We start from the raw sequence: 21,337 nt of genomic DNA, 5'->3' as shown, positions 1-21,337 counted from the left end.
TCCTTAAATAAATGTCTGCAAGTTGGTCTGGGTGGGCTTCAACTATTATTCCGAGTACACGCTTTTGTGCAATGAATACTTTTTCTCTTAATGATGTATTACCCCAAAATATGATGCCTATCGCAGTGGTGAATGAAAACAGGCAAAGCAGACTAATTTACTGATATGTCGTTTACCAAAAGTTGCAATAACACTTATAGCATAAGCAGTTCAATCTAATTGTTTCAGAAGATCGTCAATGTGTTTCTTTCAGTTCAACTTCTCAGCAGTGCACACACACAGATATGTTCAAAATTGTGGTTTAGCAACTGACATCTGTTCAGGGTCTATATTTATCAGTAGTGTTATGACATTTATGACATGGAATTGTATGTACTATGTTTTCTCAAAATTTAGTGAAAGTTCATTAAAAGAGAACCACTTAATAATTTTCTGAAAGACACCATTTACAATTTTCTTGGCTAATTCTATATTATTGGGTTTGATTACTATACTTGTATCATCATCAAAAAGAACTAGCTTGCATCTTCATGCATAAACAGTGGAAAGTCATTAATATACATTAAGAACAATAAGGGCTGCAAGACTTAACACTGTGGCACACCATTCTTGATACCTCTCCAATTATAGGACTCTGCAGATTTACAGACTATCTCTACTTTAATTTCTACACTCTGTATTCTTCCAGTTTAATGTGAATTGAACTATTTGTGCACTATCCCATTCACTTTACAATACTTCAGCTTATCTAGAAGAATTTATTGACTCACACAGTCAAAAGCCTTTGAGAAATCACGAAAAATCACATTGGATGATGACCAATTATTCAGAGCACTTAATATTTGATCAATGAAAGCATACATCGAATTTTCTGTTGAAAAGCCTTTCTGAAAACCAAACTGACATTTTGTTAGTACTTTATTTTTACAAATATGTGAAGCCAATCTTGAATATCATGAACATATTTTTGTTCTGTCTTTTCAACTACGAAAATTTGTAATTTTTTTCACCAGACAAATTTTGGTTTATTAAGGTAAAGTGTCATCAGTGGTCTGTAATTAAGTTATTTACATTTTGAATTGCTTCTATATCGGAAAACAGTTCTTTAAGAATATGTTAATTTGTACTTACAGTGATTTTCACTTTATTTCTTACATCAGGAAATGTCATCTGCTAGCACATCATTGTTTTCCTGCATTAGACACTGATAATTTTTGTCTAGTTTGCACTATGCATTGATTAGTTTTTTTTACAAGACACTTTTATGCACAACACTGTATTCTGTTTGTTTTTGTACTTCTACATGTGTGTTGTGGTTTGTGTTTTGTAGTGTTGCCTACATAAACTATCCACTACTTTGTCTTTGACCTACAACCTTTCCTTTTATTATTAGATTGTTGTATGTGTGTAATTTTATTTAATTATGTTTCTATGTACCTATATACTGTGTACAAGTAAGGAAGGAATATTGATGGAGGGATTTTTTTCGGTGTATGGGAGGGAGAAACCATGACGAGTGGACTTAAGTGTATAGCAGTGTGATGGAGTGTTAGAGGAGACGGTGAGGAGCAAGAAGTGAAATGAAATTGTTAGTGGTAGGGAGAGGGTTTGTGGGAGAATGGAAGAGGCTTTTCCTTTCTCATGTAATTCCATCAATTATTTTATATAGAGCCTGATTTCCAATATTTATTTGGTCATTTAGCAACTGTTTATTTTGTGTTAATGCTTTTTGTATGTGGAAATTTTCTTGGAGAAGGAAGGAGGTGTCTGTCTTTTTATGATAATATCTTCTTTGATATTGCTTGGTCTATGGTGTTCTTGTTTTAGTTGATCTGCAAATGTTGGACGGTTTGTATCACATTTTAATGCCATGATGTGTTCTTTATATCTTGTGTTGAATGTTCTGCAAGTGATTCCAATGTATATCTTTTCACAATCTCTGCAACTGAGCTGATGAATACCATGTTGTTGGTATCTGTCTATTTTTAATTTCAGTTTTGGTATGTGCTTGTGTATTAGGAAGAACAACATAAAAATTAAAATAGAACCCAATAACAGATTTCAAACACATGTTAAAAACTGACCTAAAAACATAGAGTATACTTTTACAGACAGAGAGAAACAGAGACGTGTACCAAAAACATGAGAAGAGTAAAAAGCCTTTTTCATTGTTCAGCCCCTCCCACACTCCCACAACTGCCCCTCCTACCATTCACATTTTCATTTGACTTCTTGCTCCTCACTGTCTCCTCTAACATCTATGTCCATTCATCATGGTTTCTCCCTCCCCTACAATGAAAAAAAATTCCCTCCATCACACTTTCTTTTTTATTTTTATACAGTATATAAATACACAGAAACATAATTAAATAGAAATACACACATACAACAATTTAATAATGAAAGGAAAGTTTGTAGGTCAAAGACAAAGTAGTGGAAAGGTTTTGTTGGCAACACTACAAAACACAAACAACAACACACACTTAGAAGTACAAAAACAAACAGAATACAGTGGTGTGCATATAATGTGTTGTGAAACGAATAAGAAATTCATCGTGCCACAAAGAAACTAAATACTAGAGCAAAATTATCGGTGTCTAACGCAGAAACACAATGATGTGCTAGCATATGATAGTTCCTGATGTAAGCAAGAAATAAAGCGAAAGTACAAATCAGCATGTTCCTTAAGGAACTGTTTTTCGACCTAGAAGCAAATCAAAATATAATTAACATAATTACAGACCATTGATGATGCTTCACCTTAATAAAGTGAAAAGCGTCTGGTGAAAAAATTACGAATTTTCTTAGTTGCAAGGACAGAACTGTAAAGCAACTATGGACACTATGGCCACACAAATGAAGAATTTACTCTTGAATACATAAATTTTTCAAGAATTTTGGATAAACTGTCAGAAGTGAGATTTGGTGGTAGTTGTTAGCATCAGACCTATCCCCTATTTTGTACAATGGTTTAACAATAGCATATTTCAGTCTATCTGAGAAAATTCCATTTCTGTGAGCTCTACATATATGGCTGACAATCATACTTATATGTTGGGAACAAGCTTTTAGCAGTCTGTTTGAAATGTCATCAATTCCATGGGTTTTGAGTGACTTTATAATTTTCCTAATTTCAGTGGGAGAGGTGGGTTGAATTTCAGTTTTATCAAATTGCATAGATAATTACCTCTCCTGTATACAGCCTTGCATATTCTAATGAACAGCTGCATCCCATTTTCTTCAAATCTTAAAAATGGTTGTTAAAAATATTTTCTACTTCTGACTTTTTGTTAAACTTTTCACTATGTTTGATAGAAATACGGTCTTGCTGTGCTCTTGACTGGCCTGTTTCCCTTTTAACAATATTAGAAATTGTTTTAATTTTATTTTCAGGTGTGCTAATGTCAGATATATTCCACATATTTTGGCCTTTTTAATAACTTTTCTTAGTATAGTGCAGTAATTTTGTAGTATTTAACTGTTTCTGGATGATTACTTCTTCTAGCTTTAAGATACCTTTTCTGTTTATAAGATATTTTCATCCATGTAGTAAGCCATACCTTTTCAGATGGTTTCTTACAATTATGTTTCACTGTTTTCGTGGGGAAACTGTTTTCAAATATACTCACAAAGGTATGATGAAATAGGTTAGATTTTAAACTAGCATGTACACCTCATCCCAGTGTAAGTGTTGCAAGCTTTCTCTAAGATTTGCAATTTTTATATTGTTAACTGATCACACTATTTTGGAGGACTGTTTGACATTACTGTATGGAGTTCTGTCATACATTATAACTATTTGTGCATCATGATCAGAAAGACCATTCGTAACACTAGAAGTTTTTATTTGATTACATTAATATTTGTCTATAACAGCATTATCTATCAGCTTGCTTCTTTCCTGTACTACCTGAATAGGAAAATCAATCACCGATGTCAAACTGAAGGATCCAAGATATTTCAAGGTCATTCTTTCTGTCAGATTCTTTCAGAAAATCGTCATTTAAGTCCCCATAAACAGTAATTTGCTTCCCTCTGTCTAACAGATAGCACAACAAAGATTCCAAGTCCGTCAGAAATAGCTGAAAACTTCCCATGGGGACCTATACACAGCTACAATAAAAGTATCATTGTTTAGTTTAACCTCATAGGCACACACTTCTGAAAGTTGCTCTAAACAAAAATCTTTAGTTTCAAAAATTTTTTCACTATGAATTAACATATATGGCAACTTCTCACTCCATAGTGTCTCTGCTTATATGTGCTGAAAGCTTATATCGATCTACATTTACATTAGACAGTTATATTAAGGGTATTGACAGAATAGAATGGTCTAAAAAAAGTTAAAACTCAATACCTGTAAACGCAAAAACGTAGGCCTAAGGTCACATATCAGCAATACAGACTTTACATGTTTCGAAAAGAAATGAAAGATAAAACTTAAAACCTTTACATCCCGGACTATATATGGCACTACTAAATATATGTATAACGAAACAAGCCTAAATTCGTAACGTAATACTTGTGTAATGATCTTCAATTTGGATGGAAATGTGTGTCTAAGAACGCGGAAATGGGCGCTTAGGATTCGTTTCTAGAAATACATTGAAACAAGTGAAACCTTCAATACATGAGATGAAATAGGCTTTTATTAACTTCCTTATGGTGCAATATTAACTTAATTAGCAGTTATTATAAAATTAATTACTTATCTTCACGAGCTTAGTATTGAAACATGGTCTGTTTGCGCCAGAACTGTAACTTTACAAAAAGGACACTGAAATAATTCTGCGAAAGAACCATCTCAGTAGACAGTGCAACAACATGCATCTACAACCACACACTGGACAGTCAACATGTATGTACAATGTATTCTGCACTAACATGCAAATCAACATACAAATAACTATAAATGTACATAGACTTGGAATAGACCTTAGTGGTGTGACCTTCTTAATGTGGGATTACCTCATTTTCAGCCAGAAGTTCGTTTTCAAGGCGATGTACTGACTCTTTGTCAGATCATGAGTATCGAAGATCACATTTCACATACAACAAAGATAGTTTAATACTGAGAGGTTCTTGTATGATTTTGTGTTCTCAGTGTGGTTCTATAATGTACAAGGTAAACAGTATTCTTTAGATCCATGAACTCGGCTTGTCACACCAGTTTTCTTCTCGAAAAACTCTTAATTACCATTTTACCTATTTATTTATAAACATTGGCTCTTTGATTTGATGTATTCTTTACTTAATGTAGTTATATAGGTCTATAATGAAATTAAATTTCTAACATTTGTCCTTTTTAGTTATAATCCACACAATTTGCCTTCACCAGAGATCGTGCAGTGGATTGGTGTAGCCAGTAATATGTAATATCCTCCTTTCAAGTTACATGCAAACTGGGTAAATTTCAAAACACACTTCACTGCCCTCCTATTTAGATAGTTATAACTAAAGAATATTTCAGTATCCATTAACCCTTGTAACTGTTTTCCTGTCACCAGTCAGATTAACGAAGTCCATTTGCTCATTTGTTTAAGTTTTTAGAAATCAAAGATAGCATTTATCTTTTCGTTAGTGTCAAATTTAATCTGTCGTTAATAATATGCTTTGTAAAATGTCGTTACTATTACCAGTATCACTTCCTCAATGAAACTGTTCATAAAATTTTCAGGATAAAACAGGATACCAATGTCTTCAAATTAATTCTAGCAACTTCACAGAAAGTTTTATTGGAACAAACTGCATACAGTGCCATGTAACGTAATAACTTGCAGTAACAAAATCAGTTTACAACTTTTGACATTTCAAGTTCTCAAGTCTGAGTAAAAGTCTTTGAAATTATACCTTTCTTTCTTTTTACATTGTTAACAAAAACAGGCATCACTACAACACTCATAGCATTTTGAAAATATATTATGAGGTTTATCCACCTACACTAATTATTATGTACATTATAACATCATCCCATTCAGGGAAATGTCTGTAACTATTTGTTCAAATTATACCCTCCAAGTTTCTACAACTTTATTTTTGTGGGGGTTCATATGTTCAATGTGTTTGGAGAGTGAAAATATGTTCCAGATAGGTGTATTACTTTTATTACTCATGTGATTCGCAACCTTCAACCTTTATTCTTTTTCAAACATATATATTGAAGGATCCAGCTCCTTTTTCCTTTATAATATGTCGCTAGTACGTATGTGGCACAAAAGCAGTATAGTATTGTACCTGGCTACATCTGTTAACTGACCTAATAAATATAGCCATGAATAATAGTATAATGTCTTCATGCCACATATGCATAGAAGTAAGATGTGTCTCTCTCTCGGAACTGAGGTGATGCAAATCTTTTTTGATGTGTGTGTATATATGTGGTTGCTGCGCAAAAGGGATATTTAAAACTGTAAACTATGTATTCATGTAAAAATATGAAAAGTTAGCTAACCAAATTACTGCAAGATCAAATTTAACAAAGGTTGTTTATCTAATGGATTATTTCCAAACAAGCAGCCTAAATAGTTAGAACTTGATTAAATAGAGAAACTAAGCTACAGCACAAACACAAGGAAGAACTTAATAGATCCCTTTACCATCTGTGTCTTGTGTTAAATAAAATGGTACATCCACTAGAAATAAATTACGTGGATGAACATGTTAGGGTCTTACGCACTAAAGTTATAACTGTTCTAGCTGATAAACATACAGACTTTAATCACTTAAAAAGAAGTACCACAGCACCCATAATAATTTAAGTTCTAAAACACAGAATTTCTATTGAGCAGTTACACAGAAATCCTACATTAGCTTCCCAAACACAAAAAAACATAATTGAATAAAGGTCTTAAGTATAATTTCAGACCAATGATTTGTCACAGCAATGTAAAAAGCTCATAGCAAATACAAAGAGAACTGCAGGTGTTGATATATGAACTATACAGAACAGGTTGTCTTAGTACAGAATATTAAGGAAATTCAAAATTTTGTACATGGCTGCACGTTCAGAGACCGTGAATAGTTACAACTGAAAGAAAACAGCCCTCGATCACTATTTTTAACGAATTAATCAGGTTTCAACACTGCTAGGAGTGTCTTCCTAAGAATTTAAATCAAAGAATGGTGTATAACATGGTCACAGAATTATGACTAAAAACGTATGATACAGGGTATAAGTACGGAATCCTCGTGAAAGACTGGCAGTACTTATATGTCATTTATGAAATAATAAATATGCCAAAAGGGCATTAGTCACAAAGATATTTAAGATAAAAAAAACTGTGTTGGCGAGCCACTAAGAGCTGCTAATTACCTGCACGGTGCAGGTTGCAAACGGACTGAGGTGGCCACATTAACAAATGCGGCCAAGTGAACATGGCACTGCAATGAGCGCGCCATCTAGTAGCCGTAGATACAATTAGGCTACTTCACATAGAAATATAGGCAGAAATGATTATTAATAAACAGTATTTGGTACATAATGAAAAGCAATGTTTGTTTGATAGTAGCATACAACATAACATTTTATCTACATCAAAGCTTATAACAGTAAAATAAAACATGGAAACATCATTATGAAAATGTAGATAGGACTGAATGACAACTTGTAGAAAATAATATTGACGTGAAATACAGCCAAGAAACATTTGATAATTAGAAATCATAGGACTAACTTAGAAGGAAAAGAACATTTCGGCAACCTGCACAAGGAGACCCGAAGTCAGATATCGAGTAACGGCTTTATAACATTGAAAAATTTTTTGTTACTTAGCTGTAACTGTTCGTTAAGGATGAGGCTATCCTTTCGAGCAAGATGTTCGAAAATCTCTAATTCTTCTAGAATATCTAGTCTACGCACTTTCTTTTTGGTGTGCAAAATGTTGCTATTGCAGATGGGATGGCTTTAGGTGAATGACCTGTAATTAGAAGGTGGTTGGCAAAAGACGAATTTTGGAGGGTAGTGCCATTTTTTCTGAGCAAGTGTTCTTTATATCTGGTAGTGAAGGCACGTCCAGTTTGTCCTATATAGTAAGAGGAGCAAGTATCACAGACAATTTTGTAGAGACCAGAATTTTCTAAAGGGGAAAGAATAGAATGTAAATTATGAATGAAGTTTTTTATCAAATTGTTATTAGTATACTAATCAAAAACAAATAAAAAAACTTAATCAGTTATTTTGCTGCCCGAGAAGCAAAACTCGTTGTTTTGCTTTTGTTGATGTTCATCTTATATCCTCTTCTCAAGACAATGACCATCCCGTTCAAATGCTCTTCAAGTTCTTTGCCGTCTCCGTGTCTCTGAAAGGTTTACAGTGTCATCGGTAGACTTCAAAGTTTTTATTTCCTTTCCGTGAACTTTAATTCGTACTGCAAATTTTTCTTTGGTTTCCTTTGCTGCTTGTTGAAAGTACAGGTTGAATAACATCGGGGATAGGGTATCGCACTCCATTCTCAACAACTGCTACCTTTCATCCCCCCCACCTCTTGTAACTGCTGTCTGGTTTGTGTATAAATTGTAAATTGCATTTCGTTTCCTGTATTTTATCCTCATACCTTCAGAATTTAAAAGGGATTATTCCAGCCAACATCGTCAAAAGCTTTGTCTGTGTCTACATATGCTGTAAACGTGGGTTCGTCTTTCCTTAACCAATCTTCTGATATGAATCGTAGGGTGAGTATTGCCTCTCGTGTTCTTACGTTACTCCGGGGTACGAACTGACCTGTCCTGAGGTCAGCTTCTACCAGTTTTTCCATTCTTCTGCAAAGAAGGCCATGACTTATTAAACTGATAGTTCGGTAATTGTGATGGCTGGCCCTCCCAAGGCTATCAGTGATGCTGAGAGAATATCGACTACTCCCAGGGCCTTGTTTCGATTTAGATGTTTCATAGCTGTGTCAAATTCTTCTCGTAGTGTCATATCCCTTATTTCATCCATCTACGTCCATTTCCCTTTCTGTAATATTGCCTTCAAGCTTATATCCCTTGTACAGACTCTCTTCAGGTTTCCCTTCTTTGCTTAAGACTGTTTTTCCGTATGAGCTCTTGATATTCATACAGCTGCTTCTCTTTTTTCCAAAGGCCTCTTTAATTTTCCCGTAGGTGACACCTGTCTTTCCTCTAGTGAACTATGCTTCCAAATCCTTATTCTTGTCCTCTAGCCATTCCTAATTAGCCATAGTGCACTTCCTGTCAGTCTGATTTTTTAAATGTTTGTATTCCATTTCGCCTGCTTCACTTGCTACATTTTTAATTTTTTTTCATCAATTAAATTGAATATTTCTTGTGTTATCCATGGATTTCTACTAAGTCTCGTCGTTTTACCTGTTTGATCCTCTGCTGCCTTCACTATTTCATCTTTCAAATCTACTCTTTCGTCTTCTACTTTATTGCTGTACATGATCAGTCAGAACATTATGACCACCGACCTACTATCGGTACAAATCCTTCCAGGCGATGGCAGCGTCATCTGGTGAGGAATGACTACTGATCATACACACGCATGGCGCATGTAGTATCAGTGAGCGTGTTGTCCACGTGTGTAATGGAAAGGCGTACGCTCTGAGTTTGACTCTGTCTGAGTCTGACTGAGGGCAAATTGTGACGACGCAGAGGCTTGGCAAGAGCACTTCGGAAACTGCATGACTTGTCGGTTGTTCGAGGAGTGCTGCAGTGAGTGTCTTCAACACGTGGCAAAACCAAGGTGAAACTATGTCCATATGTCGTAGGCTGAGCACACTGGTAAAACAGGACAGACGGAGAACTGTGGCGGAACTACCATCAGACTGAGTACAACTGTACAACAGTGCACCGAACACTCCTAACGATGGGCCTCAGCTACTGAAGACCTAGGCATGTACCGATCTTAGCATCACGACATCGCACAACTACGACTGAAATGGGTACATGGCCACAGGGACTGAACGCTGGCGCAGTGGATGAGCATTGCATCGTTTGATGAAACCTATTATCTTCTTCATCGTGCCGGTGGGAGAGCGGGAATCCGTCGCCTTGCAGAGGTACAGTTCCTTGACACCTGTACAGCGGGACAGAGACAAGCTGGTGTCAGTTGCATTTTGCTCTGAGGAACATTCATGCGGGCATCCATGGGTCCTGTGGAGCTCGTGTATTCACCATGTCAGCCAAGGAGTCTCGTACTCTGGTTGCAGACCACCTACACTCTTTCATGACGATCATGTTTCACGGCAGCAGTGGCATTTTTCACAAGGTCAGGAGTGCGATGGAGTGGTTCGAGGAACACAGTGCAAGCTCCAATTGATGTGCTGGCCCCTCAGCTCGCAAGACCTCAACCCGATCGAACACATCTGGGATGTGATTAAACGTGGCGTCAGAGCTTATCGCCCTCTCCCCAGAATTTAAGGGCGCTAGATGACTCGTATGTGCAGATGTGGTACTAACTCCATTCAGCGACCTACCAAGGCCTCATTGCTTCCATGCCAAGACTCGTCGCCACAGTTATACGTTCTAAAAGTGGACATACCGGCTATTAGGTATGATGTCACAAAGTTCTGGCTGATCATCGTATATATAAACACTACGTGATCAAAAGTTTCCGGACACCTCCAAAATCATACGTTTTTCATAGGTGCATTGTACTGCCACCTATTCCATATCAGCGACCTCAGTAGTCATTAGACATCGTGAGAGAGCAAAATGGGGCGCTATGCGGAACTCACGGACTTCGAACGTGGTCAGGTGATTGGGTGTCACTTGTGTCATACGCCTGTACGCGAGATTTCCATACTCCTAAACATCCCTAGGTCCATTTTCACCGATGTGATAGTGAAGTGGAAACGTGAAGGGGCACGTACAGCAGAAAAACGTACAGGCCGACTGTTGTGTCTAGACAAGACAGCCTAGACACAATGAGAGGAAGCCGAAAGGCACGCGCTTAAACTCACGCAGGCTGGCGTGAGGTCTGAAACAGGATACGTAATGAATGCTATAAAGAAAAGTACGTATCTTCTGGAATACTTAACTTTAATCCATAATTGGTGAACATCGCTCTTGACGGTATATGTTTTACAGCATCAATAGTAACTGGTAATGGCGCCTTGCTAGGTCGTAGCAAATGACGTAGCTGAAGGCTATGCTAACTATCGTCTCGGAAAATGAGAGCGTAATTTGTCAGTGAACCATGGCTAGCAACGTCGGCTGTACAACTGGGGCGAGTGCTAGTACGTCTCTCTAGACCTGCCGTGTGGCGGCGCTCGGTCTGCTATCACTGACAGTGGCGACACGCGGGTCCGTCGTATACTAGCGGACCGCGGCCGATTTAAAAGCTACCACCTAGCAAGTGTGGTGTCTGGCGGTGACACCACACCGACCTCGTCTGTTGACTGACAGAGACCGCCGACAGTTGAAGAGGGTCGTAATGCGTTATATACATAGACATCTATCCAGACCATCACACAGGAATTCCAAACTGAATTAGGATCCACTGCAAGTACTATGACAGTTACGCGGGAGGTGAGGAAACTTGGATTTCAGGGTCGAGCGGCTGCTCATAAGGCACACCTCACGCCGGTAAATGCCGAACGACGCCTCACTTGGTGTAAGTAGCACAAACATTGGACGATTGAACAGTGGAAAAACGTTGTGTGATGTGACGAGTGTCTCTTGTGTCATACGTCTGTACGCGAGATTTCCACACTCCTAAACATCCCTAGGTCCACTGTTTCCGATGTGACAGTGAAGTCGAAACGTGAAGAGACACGTACAGCAGAAAAACGTACAGGCCGATCTCGTCTGTTGACTGACAGAGATCGACGACAATTGAAGAGGGTCGTAATGTGTTATATACACAGGCATCTATGCAGACCATCACACAGGAATTTCAAACTGCATCAGAATCCACTGCAAGTACTATGGCAGGCGAGACGATTGGACGGTTGAACAATGGAAAAACGTTGTGCGGAGTGCCGAATCACGGCGTGGCGATCCGATGGCAAGGTGTGTGTATGGAAAATGCCCGGCGAAAGTAATCTGCCAGGTTGTTTAGTGCAACAGTAAAATTCGGAGGCGGTGGCGTTGCGGTGAGGTCGTGGTTTTAATGGAGAGGGCTTGCACCCCTTGTGGTTTTGCGTGGCACTATCACAGCACTGGCCTACATCGATATTTTAAACACCTTCTTGCTTCCCACTGTTGAAGGGCAATGCGGTGATTGCGACTGCATCTTTCAACACGATCAAGCACCTATTCATAATGCACGGCGTATGGCGGAGTGGTTACACGACAATAACATCCCTGTAATGGACTGGTCTGCACAGAGTCCTGACCGAAATCCTGTAGAACATCTTTGGGATGTGTGGACAAACTCTCGGTTACAATGTACTATTTCTTACGCATCTTAATTGCTTTTCATACCGCCATGTTACATGCTATAATTCGCAGCCCTCTAACGGCAGATGGCTGCAAATATGTAGATATGAAGACTAAAGATGTGGAATGCTAATAACGTTTGTTTTATTTAAAAAGCTTTAAACGTTCTCGCATACTAAATTCGTAGAAATTCCGTTTCAGGGCACCCTCGTAATTGTACCACTAGTGAGCGTTAGTTGTTAAAAAATTTTTCTGCTTCCTTTGCTAGTGATTATCCGACAGAACTGGCCATTTTTAAGGAAATTAACACAGAAAATATTATTTACAAATCATTATACGCTCTGTCATTGCAGTCAGCCATACCGTTTCTATTATGTCTCTCCATTTTCCAGATATCATTATATCCGTGTCTGTAAACATAATGTGCTAGTGTTAATGCTTCCTCTGTTGCAGTTTTTTTTATAAAACAGTGGAAAATAGTGAACAATTCATAGAGGCGTAGGGTGTCGGCTATAATTGTGTATAAATACATAGACTAACTATTCCTCGTATCCTGAAATTATATTCGTGAAAATTACAGGCAATGGTAACAATTTTCTCTTCTATCTCTCTCTCTCTCTCTCTCAGTGTTTAATTTGCAAGGAATTGGCTATAAAATTTATTCTACGTGCCGAAATACCAGTATCTTAGTATTACACTCCTGGAAATGGAAAAAAGAACACATTGACACCAGTGTGTCAGACCCACCATACTTGCTCCGGACACTGCGAGAGGGCTGTACAAGCAATGATCACACGCACGGCACAGCGGACACACCAGGAACCGCGGTGTTGGCCGTCGAATGGCGCTAGCTGCGCAGCATTTGTGTACCGCCGCCGTCAGTGTCAGCCAGTTTGCCGTGGCATACGGAGCTCCATCGCAGTCTTTCACACTGGTAGCATGCCGCGACAGCGTGGACGTGAACCGTATGTGCAGTTGACGGACTTTGAGCGAGGGCGTATAGTGGGCATGCGGGAGGCCGGGTGGACGTACCGCCGAATTGCTCAACACGTGGGGCGTGAGATCTCCACAGTACATCGATGTTGTCGCCAGTGGTCGGCGGAAGGTGCACGTGCCCGTCGACCTGGGACCGGACCGCAGCGACGATTCACGGATGCACGCCAAGACCATAGGATCCTACGCAGTGCCGTAGGGGACCGCACCGCCACTTCCCAGCAAATTAGGGACACTGTTGCTCTTGGGGTATCGGCGAGGACTATTCGCAACCGTCTCCATGAAGCTGGGCTACGGTCCCGCACACCGTTAGGCCGTCTTCCGCTCACGCCCCAACATCGTGCAGCCCGCCTCCGGTGGTGTCGCGACAGGCGTGAATGGAGGGACGAATGGAGACGTGTCGTCTTCAGCGATGAGAGTCGCTTCTGCCTTGGTGCCAATGATGGTCGTATGCGTGTTTGGCGCCGTGCAGGTGAGCGCCACAATCAGGACTGCATATGACCGAGGCACACAGGGCCAACACCCGGCATCATGGTGTGGGGAGCGATCTCCTACACTGGCCGTACACCACTGGTGATCGTCGAGGGGACACTGAATAGTGCACGGTACATCCAAACCGTCATCGAACCCATCGCTCTACCATTCCTAGACCGGCAAGGGAACTTGCTGTTCCAACAGGACAATGCACGTCCGCATGTATCCCGTGCCACCCAACGTGCTCTAGAAGGTGTAAGTCAACTACCCTGGCCAGCAAGATCTCCGGATCTGTCCCCCATTGAGCATGTTTGGGACTGGATGAAGCGTCGTCTCACGTGGTCTGCACGTCCAGCACGAACGCTGGTCCAACTGAGGCGCCAGGTGGAAATGGTATGGCAAGCCGTTCCACAGGACTACATCCAGCATCTCTACGATCGTCTCCATGGGAGAATAGCAGCCTGCATTGCTGCGAAAGGTGGATATACACTGTACTAGTGCCGACATTGTGCATGCTCTGTTGCCTGTGTCTATGTGCCTGTGTTTCTGTCAGTGTGATCATGTGATGTATCTGACCCCAGGAATGTGTCAATAAAGTTTCCCCTTCCTGGGACAATGAATTCACGGTGTTCTTATTTCAATTTCCAGGAGTGTAGTTCTATCAACCTGCAAAAAGATCAACTCTGTTAGTACCCAAATATGAGTAAAACACGGTTAAACTAGTTCAGCCCTATCTCCACGGGAACTTAGCGAGAGAAAGTAGTGGCTAAAGACTTCGTCTAGCACTCGAGAATCCTATTTCACTTCTCGTGTCGGTCATCCAGACACTGGTTTTCTGTATTCACTCATGCAAATTCCAGGATGCTTGTTTAAAAATTCCCTCCAGTAGTAAGAAATCTGAGCAAATCTCTAACAATCGTAGCTGTGGATGGGATGTAAAACATCAATATTCCTTCCTTCTCTCTTGTTGTGGCTGAAGGAGCAAATTCAAGTGAGTCGTTCTAGTAAACAACTTTGCCTGAGAAACTACCAACTCGACTAATTACGACAGCGTTGTGGCACGCTACCCGTTGACGTCACGAACAGCCAGCCAAGGCCACGCACCAGCCCTGTTGCGCAGCCTGTAGGGGTTTGCACTTCACCAGCCACCTTGTGGAACACGATACTTGTAATTTTCAGGGTGTAAGAAAGGTGCTAGCAGTCCATCTTAACAACTTCTTTTGATGCATTCCTTCAGTGTAACAAAAATAAAAATATAAAAAAGGTGGTGTGCAGGTTTTCGCATGACAAATTGGACCTTTCCCTTGTGAGTGGTGCAGGATGGCGACAGGGCATTGAACTGATTTCATTTCGTATTCGCTGACCTTGACGACTGAAACCCCTGAAGCTCCCGATAACTGTTATCTTGTCTTCGGCTGTCGGCCAGCGTTCACAGCCCACTGCCATACTGCCCACACCGTCCTTCAAGTGGTCCGCGGCCCATGGATCGTGAACCGCTGTCCTATGGCCTTAAGGATGATAGGAGAGCCTTTAATTTAAAAGGAAAGTTGTATAATGGAATAATCATGAGAAACTACATACCTTACATACAAGTACGGCTAATAAACTTCATTAATCAGTATTCAATTGATAGGGGATAAAGTATTTACCGAGATGAAATGTAGCAGTATTCGATAACGTTTGTTTTACCAAGATCTGCACAAATAAAAAACAACAGCAAGTTGGGAACAACTTCGTTCAAGAATGTCAAGTAATAAATGAAGTTTTAAATCACTGATTTACATGTAATGCACGGTGGTGGGTCTGCAAGGCACTGGGAAGCACAGGGTAAAACAGCTGTCAATCCAGAGATCGCAACTGACTCGATTTTAAATAGTGTGGTAGAAATAACTGATTTACCAATGGTACTAAGGAAAGGTTAGACAAACACATGAATTAATATGTGCACCAGGCAAGTTGACTAGCAAGTCAGTGATAGCTCAGCGTTCAATGCAACAAACGTTGAGCTTCGAATTGCGAAAGAGTTCAAATGAAAATTTATCAGTCTTGACTACAGCTGTGAAACGACTCGGATTGAATTTTCTCATTTTGAGAGAACAGAAGGAGCGATCTGCTTTAAATGCTAAAAATATTCGAAAGTCAAAATAGCATAAATGTTTCTTTATTTAAAACAACAAGTGGCTGTCATCTTCATGTCTGCAACAAAGTGCACATACATGGAATATGTCCCATAACATGAGTTAAGATGAAATATTGACGTTATCTTAGCTTGTCACAAATACCTCGACACTGAGGTGTTGGTTTTAAGTGCGTTGGTTTATGTTATTTTACGATTTTATTTTGTATTCACTTCATACTTGTCCGTTTTCTTTCCAACTCCGGTAGCACATGGTTTATACTTGTGTTTGTTGTGCCTTACTTCATGACAACCTATCTGTGTGGTTCCCAGTTTAGCATGAAGTCAGTCTTTATTTGTATTTCAGTATAATAAATACTTAACATATGTTTCCAGTGTAGGGTATGGTTATAGCCTTATAACTATATTATTTTATATTTATGATTGTCGTAGGCCATATTTTATAAAAAAGTAGTTTGCATAAAGGTAGACGTGCTATATCATGGTGTTAGAGTTTGCACCGCTCCACTGTGTCCATAATATTTTTGTATGCATTATGATATTATGATCACCCCATCTCAGAGTGTTAGGATCTGCTGCGACTTGTTATCTTAAATGATTGTACTTTTTTATATGTCTGATACTTTTTGCGTAAAAACGGTGGTACTTCTATGATTGACCTTTAGTAGCACTCCTACAATTATCCACTACAGAAATAATTTGTACTCCAAGTCGTCACTTTGCTGAAACATTTCTTCTTAGAAATACTTTGGTTCTGTATAATCTAACCTTAAAAAGCAGCCCTATTGCTGCCTGCATAACATAAATAGTATGCGGTACACGTTTATCACATACTGCGATTTATGTGACATTCTGTCATACATATCTACACATTTTTGTCTGTTTTAGTACAACTTGGTTCACACCTTTCTACGCATGCCAATCAACAGCACAGTATGACTTGCACCAATCTATACCAAGTTTTATGGGATGAAACTCTGTCCAGCTAAAGGGCAGTTCCATACTTGTCGTGCTTCAAATGCGGTTCTTTTTAGTCTCACAAGGCTTACTATATAACGTTTGCATTCTATGCCGTTATACACAGCTGTAGTGAATAATTATACGTTAAGGATTTAATAACCTACAAGGAAAGGTCTCACATACTTTGTCGTTTGATGGTATGTACTGAACCTATGCTCTGCAAGACCTACTTTCTCATATTTGGATTCTGGCTGGTGCTGCGGTTTAAGGCCTGCGTTCTAATCTTCCGGTCTCCCCCCCCCACCCCCCCCCCCCCCCCACCTCCAGGCGCTTCGTCAGGAACGAACCTTGACGTAACCCTGTCGGCCTTGCAAAGCAAGAAACTCTGATGGGACAGCATTGCTGGAAGTTGCGCGTGACTTGCGTGTGAGATTTGGCCCTGTGAATATTACTTCATGCGAACGAAAAACTATTGCTTCAATAAGATGTGACTTACTCGTTTCTTGACCCATTAAGAGGAGTATCAAATTGTCTATCTAAACCCAATTAAAAGGAGATAATTACAAGAGTGGCTGCAATTTTTTCTGTGCTGTTCACACTGAAATTACAGGCGAAATCCAATCTTAACTATGGGCTCTCGAATAGTATTTTCCGCGGCTACCAATCTCCAGTTTATGTACATACATAATGAATCACCTAAAAAGAACAACTTTTTGGCATCGAAGTATATCTGCTGGAGTGTCGCGATTGTAATGCAGGATATGTTGGACAAACAGGGAGAACCTTCAAAATTAGATTGCAAGAACAATAGATGGGGACAGGTAAAACAGAACTCTGCCTTTGCCCAAAACCTTAAAGCCAGTGGTCATAGTCCTCCGCAAGTACAAAATCTTAAGATTTTGCATTTTGCGCAAAATTGTAAGAAGTTAAACATTTTGGAAGAAATTGAAATATTGAGGCATATGGAAGACAAATATTTGTCTCTCCTTAACGGCTAAATATTTGGCGCCAATCAGGCCTTTTTAGAAGTTATGAAATCGGTGTTATTAATGTAATCCTGGAGCTCTCGTAATTCTGCCTTGCTAGAAGTTCTAGCTCCGAATGACGCAGTATTGAGTGCTATATTGGCGGCCTCTTTATCTGAAATTACAGTCCTGTGTTTTTTTAATGTTCTCGTTCTAGTGGTATATGATATGAAAAATCTGTTTATGTACTGCATCTGTGTGTTGTCTTATGCACCTTGTTTTCTTATTTTAAATTTACCGCCTTCATTTACATTTTACTTCGTCAAAATTTTAGGATAAGTTATGCACAGGTGTTGCCCCTAGTAATTCCATCTTATCAATGTTTTATGTGCATTACACTCATAAAGTTTTGGTGCGTATGTATATCCAGTTTACGATCTCTCATTTTTATCACTGCTGCGTGGCAGTCTTGAAGTGATTCTGTATTAGGCTTCAGTACTGGCAACCGACACTGTGGCGCATTATGCATACTACCTGAGCCTCCATTTTACTCTGTTACTCACTCCTGTGAACGGGAACGAGTTATGCAGATCTTGGTTCCTCTCGCGTCCTTCTAGAAAAGGTAATGATTTTACTATTTTATATTTCTAGTTTTTATTGAGTTTAACGAAGGCGATGTTGGCCTGATATATTTGACGATGCCCCTTGGCTACACTGACTAAAGGATTCTTCTAAGAAATACCAAATTAAGGTATTTGCTCTTTCAATAGGTGATCTGTTTATACATGGTTATAGGTTATCCAAGTCTGCACAACGCGATCGCGATTCTTAAATAGATTTATTTGTTCTCTGTTTTCTATGCAGATAATCTGAAGATGCCTAAATAAGGGGAAACGCGTCGTTGAAAACTAAAAAAACTAAAATGGCAACCAAGACTGTTTTTAACCAGCCTTATTCTTTTTATTCTGCCTCTGAGCTGGTGCCGCTGCTGTGCTGCCCGCGCTTCATGGTGATCCTTTCACCATAGCGGTCGTAACAAGAATGACGATGCTTATGAAACTGGGGTTATTATAAGAAAAGAAGGGAGGGGGAAGGATGAGGTTGATCCTTATTTGTCTAGTGGGGAAGGGAGGGGCTTCTCATCATTCTTCTGCTGCATGACCTCAGCATATGCCAGCTTTAATTTTTCACTAATTTAGTGCCGCAGATGTCGTCTCAACACATGGAGTCCTTTGTTATCACCTGAAGCCCCATCATGTGGCTTTGAATTGGTACTAATCCCCTACTCATATGTTTAATTGAGCTTACTTTCGACATAAATGAAATGGCTAACTTGGAAGAGTGGTAATATTGCTAGGGTCGTCGTCATTTGTCCTTTCGTTGATGATCCAGTATTCTGGTTATGTAAGCTGAAAACTTTCTTTGAAATTTTTCGCGTTCCGTCATCCAATAAAACTGCCAGTCAATACCTGTGTCCATAGTAAGTGACGACATTCGATTTGTATCGCAGAATTCACCCGTGAAACCAATCATACCACCTGCACATGTCGAATGCGTTAGCTGCAGCTGGATGCCGAACCCCGCACAATGCTCGATCGTCCCATCGAGCGGTGATCGCCCTTACAAAATAGTGAATATCGGATTCCCAAAACCTGCCTGACGGACTTCCACGAAGTGCTTACCACCTGACGTGACCCATCAGACATGTGTAGCCTATCGAACGTCGCCGACGCCGAGACTGTTGCTACCCATTCCCCGGAAATTATGATTGTAGTCCCCTGAGATATGTCTTTTGTACTACATGTTAAAATGTTCTTTTATCTGGAACACATAATTTTCTCTTTTCTTCTATAGAACTGCACTGGCACTGAAGATTTCGTTTTTCGTTAAAGGTTGAAGTGTACCCACATTCATCTGCATTTAAGTACTCGAGGCATGGTTTGTGTTGTGGTTTGGCAAGACAGCCAACCCACTATGAGGAAGCCGAAATGCACGCGTTTAATTACACGCTGACTGGCGTGAGGTCTGGAACAGTTAAGGGAATTAATAGTAGCAAATAAAGTACGTAGTTGATATAATACTTAACTTTAATCCACAATTGGTGAACATCGCTCTTGACGGTACATGTTTTACAGCATCAATAGTAACTGGTAATGGCGCCTTGCTAGGTCGTAGCAAATGACGTAGCTGAAGGCTATGCTAACTATCGTCTCGGCAAATGAGAGCGTAATTTGTCACTGAACCATCGCTAGCGAAGTCGGCTGTACAACTGGGGCGAGTGCTAGGAAGTCTCTCTAGACCTGCCGTGTGGCGGCGCTCGGTCTGCCATCACTGATAGTGGCGACACGCGGGTCCGACGTATACTAACGGACCGCGGCCGATTTAAAGGCTACCACCTAGCAAGTTTGGTGTCTGGGGCTGACACCACAGTTTGCATCTATGTTATGGGTAAGGTTAGTACGCACCGTCTACGTCAGAGCATTCAAATGGTAAACCAACAGCAGCCTGATTTATTGACACACCTTGCAGTTCGTCAAAGGCATCTATCAATTCTGTCATGTTGCATAGAACTTTACAGAGACAAAATTATTTACGGTCTGCATTAATGCTCGACATACCTGTATGAAAATTACTTTTGATAGCAGTTTACATGTTAGACTAACCTCCAATTTCGAAATTTTTCATCACTCGGCATATTTATCTTCTTAATTAGCCATAGGTCTGACTATAATGAGTGAAACTAAATAAATAGGATAATATCAGAGTGTCAAAAACATCAAGTAATATGTTTGGATCCTTAAACGAACGATAAAAAATATATTTTATGAGGGGCGATCGAAAAGGTTCCCTTTGAGGGCGTTGCTGTTATTCTTCTCTTGGCTGCCAAAGGACAATGATAAACAATGATAAACGTGTATCGGGCACATGAATGAAACTACCGTTTTGGAAAAGTGTGCCAAGTTCCGTGCTGGTCGCGATATGACACAAGAAGTCGGTCGAGCTGGGAGACCCATTACAGACAAACTCAAGTGCGAGACACTCGCCCTGTAATCCTGATCTCTCCTCATCTCACCTCGTACAAGTATCACACCCTCCGTCCCTTAAAGGGAAGGCCTTGAAGGGTCGACGACGTTCTGTTGGTGGAGGGTCTGCTTCACGCAGTAGGACAACGTGTTTCTCCAAGCGGATTTGTTCAGCCTGTGCGAAGTGGGATGGTGGCCACAATGCTTCACGGCGGTATTGCCCGACTTACATACTGATTCTCGACTGTACGGTCTTCGAATGGGAACCGTTTGAGCACCCGTTTTATTTTGCTCCATGGGAGTGTCTAATATCGTGCAACTTGTAATTGCGTTTCCTTAAGATCTTAAAAACTCGTATATCAAACAGTTGACTTATAAAATGCGTAAATGAAAACATCAATGGCGCTAGTTGAATCACAGTAATAGTAAACATACGTCGTAGGAAT

Source organism: Schistocerca cancellata, chromosome 1 (genome assembly GCF_023864275.1).
Source record: "Schistocerca cancellata isolate TAMUIC-IGC-003103 chromosome 1, iqSchCanc2.1, whole genome shotgun sequence".
NCBI classification, from domain to species: domain Eukaryota; kingdom Metazoa; phylum Arthropoda; class Insecta; order Orthoptera; family Acrididae; genus Schistocerca; species Schistocerca cancellata.
Note: the sequence above shows the minus strand (reverse complement) of the source record.